Source organism: Balaenoptera physalus, assembly GCF_965194825.1.
Source record: "Balaenoptera physalus genome assembly, chromosome: 16".
Classification (NCBI taxonomy): Eukaryota; Metazoa; Chordata; class Mammalia; order Artiodactyla; family Balaenopteridae; genus Balaenoptera; species Balaenoptera physalus.
This window is the reverse complement of record NC_138898.1, coordinates 4,421,818-4,431,362: the sequence shown is the minus strand read 5'-3', so window position 1 is coordinate 4,431,362 and position 9,545 is coordinate 4,421,818. Positions and strand designations below refer to the sequence as shown.

The 9,545-nt window shown below is 55.1% G+C and overlaps 1 long non-coding RNA gene across 3 annotated transcripts in view; it reads right to left on the bottom strand.

Moving 5' to 3' along the window:
- Positions 1-4,259: 4,259 nt before the first annotated feature.
- Positions 4,260-9,545, bottom strand: part of LOC309644559 — a 32,510-nt gene continuing 27,224 nt past the window's right edge. For 2 of the 3 annotated variants that reach the window (XR_014254483.1, XR_014254485.1), the window contains exon 3: positions 4,260-6,442. This is a non-coding gene — a long non-coding RNA (uncharacterized lncRNA). Of the gene's footprint in view, positions 6,443-6,993; positions 7,080-9,545 lie in introns of all 3 variants that reach the window. The other variant, XR_014254484.1, reaches the window with a different exon arrangement.

Genomic DNA, 9,545 nt, shown 5'->3' with positions numbered 1-9,545 from the left:
TGTTACAGCTGGTGAGGACGGCATCTCGTGGGTGGAGGCCAGGGGTGCTGCCCCACATCCCACAGTTCCCAGGACAGCCTCCACAGCAGAGGGTGATGCAGCCCCAAATGTCCGTGGTGCTGAAGGTGGAGAAGCCTCCAGGCAGAAAGATACAAGTGGGAAGGAACACTTGAGGGGCCCCCATTAAAGTCGTAACCTGCTTTCTTTTCTTCTCATGAAATAATACATAAATTTAATAGAAGTGATGTGTTATACTTTCTCATCCATGATATTCCAATCCTTTGATTTTTTAATTTTTTAAATTTAACTATAGTTAATTTACAGTATTGTGCTAGCTTCAAGTGTACAGCTTCAGCTTCTTTTCCATTACAGGTTATTACAAGATATTGAATATAGTTCCCTGTGCTCTACAGTAGGTCCTTGTTATCTATTTTATATACAGTCGTGTGTATTTGTTAATCCCAAACTCCTAATTTATCCGTCTGGCCCCTTTTCCCCCATAAATTCGTTTTCTATGTCTGTGAGTCTGTTTCTGATTTGTAAATAAGTTGATTGTGCTATTTTTTTAGATTCCACATATAAGTGATATATAATATTTATCTTTCTCTGTCTAACTTACTTCACTAGGTCCATCCATGTTGCTGCAAATGGCCGTAATTCATTCTCTTCTATGGCTGAGTAATATTCCATTCCCTCTCTCTCTCTTTATATATATATATCTATATATATCTCTCTCTATATCTATCTATCTATCTCACATTTTCTTTATCCATTCATCTGTTGATGGACACTTAGGTTGCTTCCATGTCTTGGCTATTGTAAATAGCACTGCTATGAACATTGGTGTGCATGTACCTTTTCCAATTACAGTTTTCATTTTTTCTGGAAATACGTCCAGGAGTGGGATTGCTGGATCATATGGTAACTCTATTCTTAGTTTCTTAAGGAGCCTCCATTCAGTTCTCCGCAGTGGCTTCACCAATTTACATTCCCACCAACAGTGTAGGAGTGTTCCCTTTTCTCCACACCCTCTCCAGCATTTATTATCCGTAGACTTTTTGATGATGGCCATTCTGACTGGTGTGAGGTCATACCTCACTGTAGTTTTGATTTGCTTTTCTCTAATAATTAGCGACGTGGAGCATCTTTTCACGTGCCTGTTGGCCATCTGTATGTCTTCTTTGGAGGAATGTCTGTTTAGGTCTTCTACCCATTTTTTGATTGGGTTGTTTATTTTTATGATTTTTTTAAACATTAAAAAAAATTGTTATTCATATATATATGAATCACTCTGCTGTACAATTGAAACTAACGCAATGTTGTAAATTAATTATACATCTATATATTCTTTTCCACTATAGGTTATTACAAGATATTAAGTATAGTTCCCTGTGCTCTACAGTAGATCCTTGCTGTCTACCTGTTTTACATATAGTAGTGTGTATATGTTAATCCCAACCTCCGTATTTATCCCTCCCCCAACCTATCCACTTTGGTAACCATAAATTTGTTTTCTAAGTCTGTCAGTCTGTTTCTGTTTTGTAAATAAGTTCATTTGTATCATTTCTTTAGATTCCACATGTAAGTGATATCATATTTGTCTTTCTCTGTCTGCCTTACTTCACTTTGTATGATCATCTCTAGGTCCATCTGTGTCTCTACAAATGACCCAATTTCATTCCTTTTTATGGCTGAGTAATATTCCATTATATATATATGTACCACATCTTCCTTATCCACTCATCTGTTGATGGACATTTAGGTTGTTCCCATGTCTCGGCTATTGTAAATAGTGCTGCAGTGAACACTGGGGTGCGTGCATCTTTTCGAATTAGAGTTTTCTCTGGATATTTGCCCAGGAGTGGGATGGCTGGGTCATATGGTAGCTCTATTTTTAGTTTTTTAAGGAACCTCCATACTGTTCTCCACAGTGGCTGCACCAATTTACATTCCCACCAACAGTGTAGGAGGGTTCCCTTGTCTCCACACCCTCTCCAGCATTCGTTATTTGTAGACTTTTTGATGACGGCCACTCTGATTGGTGTGAGGTGATACCTCATTGTAGTTTTGATTTGCATTTCTCTATTAACTAGCGACGTGGGGCTTCCCTGGTGGCGCAGTGGTTGAGAATCTGCCTGCTAATGCAGGGGACGCAGGTTCGAGCCCTGGTCTGGGAAGATCCCACAAGCCGCGGAACAACTGGGCCCGTGAGCCACAACTACTGAGCCTGCGCGTCTGGAGCCTGTGCTCCGCAACAAGAGAAGCCACGATAGTGAGAGGCCCGCGCACCGCGATGAAGAGTGGCCCCTGCTTGCCGCAACTAGAGAAAAGCCCTCGCACAGAAACGAAGACCCAACACAGCCAAAAATAAATAAATAAATAAAATTAAAAAAAAAAAAAAATCGGGCAATCCTGCACTTGTGAAGAGGGGGTGATAAAAGATGCCCTTGTTTAAAAAAAAAAAAAAAAAAACTAGCGACGTGAAGCATCTTTTCATGTATGTATCTGTTGCCTATCCGCCATAGAGACCACATTTGGAAGAAATGTCTATTTAGGTCTCCTGCCCATTTTTTGATTGGGTTGTTTGTTTTTTTGATACTGAGTTGTATGAGCTGTCTGTATATTTGGAAATTAAGCCCTTGTCTGTTGCATCGTTTGCAAATATTTTCTCCCAGTCTGTAGGTTTGTCTTTTCGTTTTGTTTCTGCATAGTCTGCTTTCTTGTTTCTCCTACCCCACTACACTTTTCTGCAGAATTTATCAGTTTCTAATACACTACATAATTCCTATTTCTCATTTAGGCCTTCCTCTTCCCACCAGAGGAAACTCCACGTGGAAGGGACGCTGGCCTCTCTTGCGTGCTAAGGGACCCCAGCCCCACGACGGGCCATGTGCCCATTGGCTTATTGGAGTAGTGGGAAGGGGGAGGTGGGAGTGGCATGGAAGCCACAAGAAGGAAGGTTGGCCTTGGAGAGGATGGTTGCATTGTTCTCCCTGAGACAGAAGTAAGGGCTACAGTGAGAAACGGTTGGCAGTTGGTGTTACAGAAGGAGGGAGGCCAAGCCCACAGCAGCGCCAGGGGCGGCGAGATACGTGGGCCTTGAGAACAGAAAAGGTTTGGAGCAGTGATGGGGCGGGTGGGAGGGGAGCAGGCGATCGAGGTGGGCAGCTCTGTGCCCTGTTCTGGGTGTGGAGGGGCACTCAAAGAGGAGACGGCTGGGGCGGGGGGGACTTCGCTGTAGAGCTCGTGACCAACCTCCTACACAGTTCCCGAAGCAACACGACACTGCTTCTCCCAGCTCTGAGGGTGGCCTGGGAGCAAGGGCCTCACCGTAAACCTCGTCTCTTGGCCTTCCCCAGAGCCCTGGGCCTCGCCGTCCTGTTCACCCAAGGCCTCTTCTGCCCGGTACCTTGTTGTGGAAGGCACCCAAGCCCGGCTGGCATAACTCCTGGGGCAGGCAGAGGGGTGGCCATCTCTGAGGGCCCGGCTCCCCAGCGCAAAGCCACTGTGGACCTGGCACCTTTCCTGCGGGGCCCCCTCAGCTCCCCTTCCCCAGCCTGTGGAGTCAGGCCACAGCCTGCGAGGTCCGTGAACGGGGCCCAGGGGTCCTCGGGGCCCAGGAGCTGTACATCAACTACGTGTTGCCATTGGGATGGGGGGTCAGTTTCTCAGAGGAATCTGTCTTCAAGAATTCATGGCTCTACTGGGGACAAGGTGTCTTCCTACTGCCTCTTCTCAGTACTCCCTGGGGACACGTCCTGCCTCCACACCACCCGCCTGTGCCCAACGCGTCCCAGGAATTGCCGGGAAGCCACTCTGCACTTGTGACACATTCTTCAAGTTCGGTTGCCTTTTCCACACCCTCAAGTGTCTGAATCTTTTTGTTCTGCCCATCCATCCACCCACCCACCCACCCACCCATCCAGCAATCACCTGAAAGCCTATCTGGCTCTACGTGTGCTCTCTGGGGTTTAGTGTGGTGGGCAAGATGGGCATTAAGGAGATAAGCATACGATTCCCTGCTGTACTGAATGCCATGAAGGAAAGGAGCAAACTGTACCAAGAAAAATGGCAGCGAAACTGACCCGACGTGGTCTGGGGTGGCATAGGTGGGGTTTAGGCTTCCTGCGGGACCCCCAAAGCATCGAACATGAGTTAGGGGCACACTGGGAAGGGCCGATAGGGACGAGTGCACGTACACAGGCTACCCGTGCGGAGCTGAGCTCGGTGGAGAAAGAACAAAGACAAAGAGACCCACCTACTCGTTCTACACAAATTTATTAGGCACCTACTTTGTGCCACGCGTGGAGACAGAAGCTGGAGAGCGTGACAGTCCGCGTGGCGGATCTGGCCATCACCTTGGGGTTCAGTCTAGAAGAAGTAGAAGGCATGGGCAGCAAACAAGTATCCAGCAAAGGGACCGAGACGAGAGGCGCTGTGACTCCCAGTGAGGGCTGGACGGTCAGGGGGGGTTCCCAAGGGTGGGGAGGACTGGCCAGGCCAGGTGGGCAGCCAGGGTGAGAGTGAGCAAGACCCCCAGGAGGGGAGGAACAGGCCGGGTGCAGGCCTGCAGGCAGCTGCGGGCTAAAGAGCGTCGGGGGCCTCTGGGGAGCTGCAGGTGCTCAAGGCCAAGGTTGGCGCGGCTTGCATTCCAGGCGGTGGGGAGACACCAGAGGCCCGGGGCAGCAGAACAGCAGGCGGGCTCTCATCTCGATGCCCACTGGCCACCACGGGGCGGCTGACCGCGCTGGGGCCTCCATGGGGGAGCAGGCAGGCGACGTGGCCGGGCCGCCCTTTCCCTCGTCTGACTCCCCACGTCCTGCCGCCTGAGCACACAGCCTGTGGGTGCAGCACTCCTCAGAGCCTTCAGGAAAGCCTCCGCCCAACCCTCTGAACCAAGCACAACAGGATTGGGGGGGGCCCTCCGGAAGGGTCCTTCACGGTCACTTCCCACAGGGCTGTGCCTGATGCCCCCTCCCAGCCCTGCCAACGCGGGGCCCAGACGGACTTGGACCTCCCTGTCCGCAGCCCAAGTCCTCACACGATCATGAACCAAAGACCACGCCCCACCCGTTCAAACACGCACGTGGAAAGCTGCCTCCCAACTGCCCGCTTCCCCTCCCAGTTCGAAGGCAGCACCGTTTACTTTGAAGAAACAGCCTTTGAACGTGGGCTCGGCAGCAGGCTCAGGGCCCTCTGGAAAGGAAGAGAAGTGGATCGCGGCTCTGCCACCGTCTCACGCATGACGGCAGCCTCGACATTTCACTTCTGAAGGCTTCTCTCGGGAGGCTCTGCCGCCGCCTTGATTTGAGTGGCGGGCCGCGCCGACGATGTCGTCCTGCGTGGGGACCCGGGGAGAGCCGTGATGACGCCTCCCCCGCCCAGCCAGCGCCACGGCGACGGAGACCCCGCCCAGTACCAACAAAAGCTACAGATCAAAACGGGGCTGGCAGCTCACCGCGAAGCCAAGCAAAAGGCCCGTCCTTCGTGGCCCCAGGAAGCCCTCCTCGGCCCCGGTCCTGTGTCCCGCCCCATAGGCCGGCCTCCACGACAGGTCCACGCGACTGACCGTGGGGGCTCTCGGCTGATGGGGCTGGACATCCTGCCTGGGGTCAGTCACTGTGGCCTAAAGAGAGTTAGAGACCCGCAAATGTGGCCAGAGCTGGAGGGGGTGAGCCTGGGCGCACCCAGGACGCGAGCGATGCCCGGGGCTCCGTAGGGCAGGGAGCTCTGCCCTCCAGGGTGCTGCTTGGGGGCCGGACGGCCACAGATCTGAGTAGCCCGGCGCCCCGGACGAGCAGGGACTGGGGGACGAGCCCGTGGCTACCTCAGCCAAGGTCACTACATCCAACAGGCTCGTTTACTATGCAGCAGTACAAAGTGTTTGCTCTAGGGCTGCGCTGCTGTTTTTTATTTTATTTTTATTTTTAAACAGATGGTCTAGAGTTTCCTGCTTATCAGCTGATACGGCCTGGCAGTAAACTGGTACAGTAAATCCTCTTGTCTCAGGCGGCTACGGGCCGTGGGGTGGCCACCATGAATTAATCAGAGCATCTTAAAGAAGCCCCATGGTGAACCTAAGGTCAGCTGCGACGAGGTATTTCTAAGAGGCAACTTGCTGGGCCTTTATTCAAAGCTAGACGTGACCCAACTCTAATCTGCAGATCATGCAACATGGAAACCCTTAAGAACAGGCAGGTTCTGGTGGAGGGTGGAGACCACGCCTCACCTCCCGAGACTGTGCATAAAATTCTGTTTTCTTAGCAAACCTTTCCTTCAGAGGGCGAGGTTAGACTCCCATCAAGGAGGGGCTGAAGCATGAAGGTTTCAAACCAAGAAGGTGGCATCATGGAGGTTCAGTGGCACCGACAGAGTAGTGCTGGGGCTTCAGAGGGGGGGACACCGCTGCTGACGGCTCCAAGGACGCTCGAGAGCAGAAAGGCTTGGGGTAGAGAGAGAAGGGGGCAGAGGGTTAACAGGATGTAGGCAACCCCCACGCACACCCCACAACACCCCAAGGACACACTCGGACGGACCTTCGACTTGGCGTCCTTCTTCTAATGGCCCAAACAGCCCTCAGGGCAACGTATATCTACGGGCGATCTTTAGGCTGTCGTCTGCTACTGATTTAGGGAGAAGCGGTCATGGTTTTGAAAATGGGGCCCCTTTTCAGATGAAGGGGAGCAGGTTGTTAATGAAATGGGTTGAGTCGAGATCCCCCAGGCCTTTTCTGTGATCTTAGACAAATCCCCTGCCTGGAGTTGACTCCTTCAGGGCCCTAGCCAGGCTTAGAGGAGCTTCTCTGAAGCCCGTCCGGTTGGCCGGAGGAAGGAGTCGGAGCCGCGAGCTCCCGCTGTTTCTGTGGAGCAGGAACGGGGGTGGGGGGCCCTACCGTGTGGCGCTCAGGATGGAATGACAGAGCTGGTGGAACCCATGGGCCCTGCACCCAGCCATGGTACGGACGGGGAAAGGCACACGGGTCGTGTCACTTACCTGTGAGCACACAGCCAGGTCCAAGAGCAGGTCCAAGAGGTGTCCAGGGTGCGGGGAGCCGCAGGAGCCCCTACCCCCGGAGTCTCCTGAGAAAGGGGCGCGGCCAGCTTGGTTACTGCAGCTGCGCCACCTGGTGGCGGGGGCCTGGGGCACTTCGTGCCAAGGCTCGGGCCCCCGGGAAGGTCAATCACCCAAAGAGAGTAGGACGCCGGGTGGGACTCCAGTGGGAGCCTGGGGGTGTCCCAGAGACCCCTTCACAGTGGACCCACAGCACGAGGCACCCGCCCAGCCCCCCCGGCCTGCTGTTCCCGTCATGGGGCTGGAGAAGCGGCCCCCAGCACTGATCCTCTCGCCAGGATCACTTTCCTCACGGGTCCAAAAAACCCCGGAAAACCTGTAACACCCTGGCAAGAGGATGAAGACGGGTGGCCCCTTCAGAAGGGGGCCGGTGGGAGGGAGGCGTTGCCGGAGGCTGGGTCACCGTGCACGCTGGTGTCGCCAGTCTCGGCCATCTCCCCAGTGGGGACAACCTCCTCACCACGTGGGCTCCAGGCCAGAAGGAACCAGCTCCGAGGACAGGCTGAGCCCCAAAGGGCTGAGGAAGGGTCCAGAAGTACCGGGGACCCTCTTCTACACTGTCAATAACAAGGACTCAGAGGAAAAGCCTCCCTGAGACTGGGAAGCAGACCCCAGCCACCCCAAGACACCTCTGACCCCTCTCACGTGCCCACCGGCCGTGCTGTGAGCCCCCCAGATCATCTCAGACACTCTCCCCACCCACTGGTGGCTCCGGCCAGGCCTCATCTGGACGGACTGGTCCCCCGCTGCTCCCTCCTGCCTCCGACGATCTCCGCCGACAGGGGGCGCCCAGCCCTCAGCTTCGGAGGCTTTGTTTTTTCCTTTTGGCTGCCCTGGGTCTTCATTGAGGCACACAGGGCTCTCTAGTTGCAGTGCGCAGGCTTCTCTATTTGTGGCGTGCGGGCTCAGCAGTTGCGGCACGCAGGCTTAGTTGCCCTGCGGCATGTGGGATCCTCCCGGACCAGGGATCGAACCCACGTCCCCTGCGTTGGAAGGCGGATTCTTAACCGCTGCGCCACCAGGGAAGTCACAGCAGGGGGACTTTAGGAGGCATGGGTTCAGACCACGGCTTAGACCCCTCAGCCCGCTGCCCTCCTCTCCCACCCTGCCCACCCCCCCCCCCCCACTTCCTGCAGCCAAGCTGGACTCTGCTGTCCCTACGGCCCACGGCCAGCTCTGCCCACGCCAGGGCCTCTCCCCAGCTTGCGACCCAGCAGGCTCCTGACTCAGTCCAAGCTCCATCTCAGACCCCTCCCTGGAGCGCCCTCATGCCCTGAGCAGCATTCGAAGGCAGCGGTTTGGAGAATGAGCTCTGGAGCCCGACCCCCCACCTGACTTCCAATCTAGGCTCCCCCATTTTCCAGCTGTACGGCCTCGGGCAAGTTACTTGACCTCTCTGCGCCTCCGCTTCCCCGTAAGGTTACTGTAAAGACTAAGTGAATGAATGTATACTCCTCGTGTCTGGGAGAGGGCAGGCACCACGAGACACGTCAAACGAAGAGGAACAAACAAATCAGGAGTAGGGCTTCTCCACGCCAAGACCGAGCGTGGGGCAGGCCGTGTGCTGACAGCCAACCCAGCGCTTCTCCCGCAGGAGAAACGAGAGAGGAAGGACCTCCTACTAAGCCTCCGCGTAGGTGGCCCTGAAGGCCCAGCCGCAGTCATGGCTGCCACGGCTCCTTCCCAGGGGCCTGGACAAGCAACAGAGAAGTCTGAAGTGCAGCGGACAAGGAGGAAACTCTGCATAGGAATAGGAATTAACTCAAGGGCTGCCCGCCGCCAGCCAAGGGCCCCAGGGGCCCCAAGAGAACCCCACCCCCAGCCCAGCCCTCTCCGCTTCTCCTTCCCCTGTGTCCAGGAGCCACACCCAGGTTTCGGCCCTGCCCTGGCCTCCTCACACCTTCCTGAGCCCCCGCCTGGCCACAGCCGAGAGGCCCAGAGACACACAAATGCCGGTGTAGCCGCGGTAACTGCCCTGACCCTGTTGAGTGTCTGTTCAGGCTACGAAGCGGCCATGGGGAGAAAACTGGGCCGCCTCGTTGGCCCCATGGGCCTGGCCGAGGCCTGGCGAGGGGCTCGTGCCCCCTTCCTTCGCCCACTCCTCCCCAGGCTGGGCCACTCAGGGCTCATCCATGAGCCCAGGTCTCCCAGCCCAATGTCACGGCAAAGTCAAGGAGGCCCCGGCCAGCAGCTCAGAGGCTAATTCTGATGGCCCTCGTTCCTTCTGAGATAATAATAGCTCCACTTTACTGCCGGAGGACAAGTGCAAATGCCTACAGAGGCCAGGCCCTGCTCGGCCTTGAGTGACGGAGCCAGGTGACGGCGCGGTGGCGCGTGTGCGGCTCGCCGACAGGGGGCGCCCAGCCCTCAGCTTCGGGGGCCTGTGGATGGCGGGCCCCAGACACCCAGAGGCTCCCTTAGGCCAAGAGAAGTCCAATCTCCAAAGCTTTTGGTCAGATCGCCTACTATCAAAG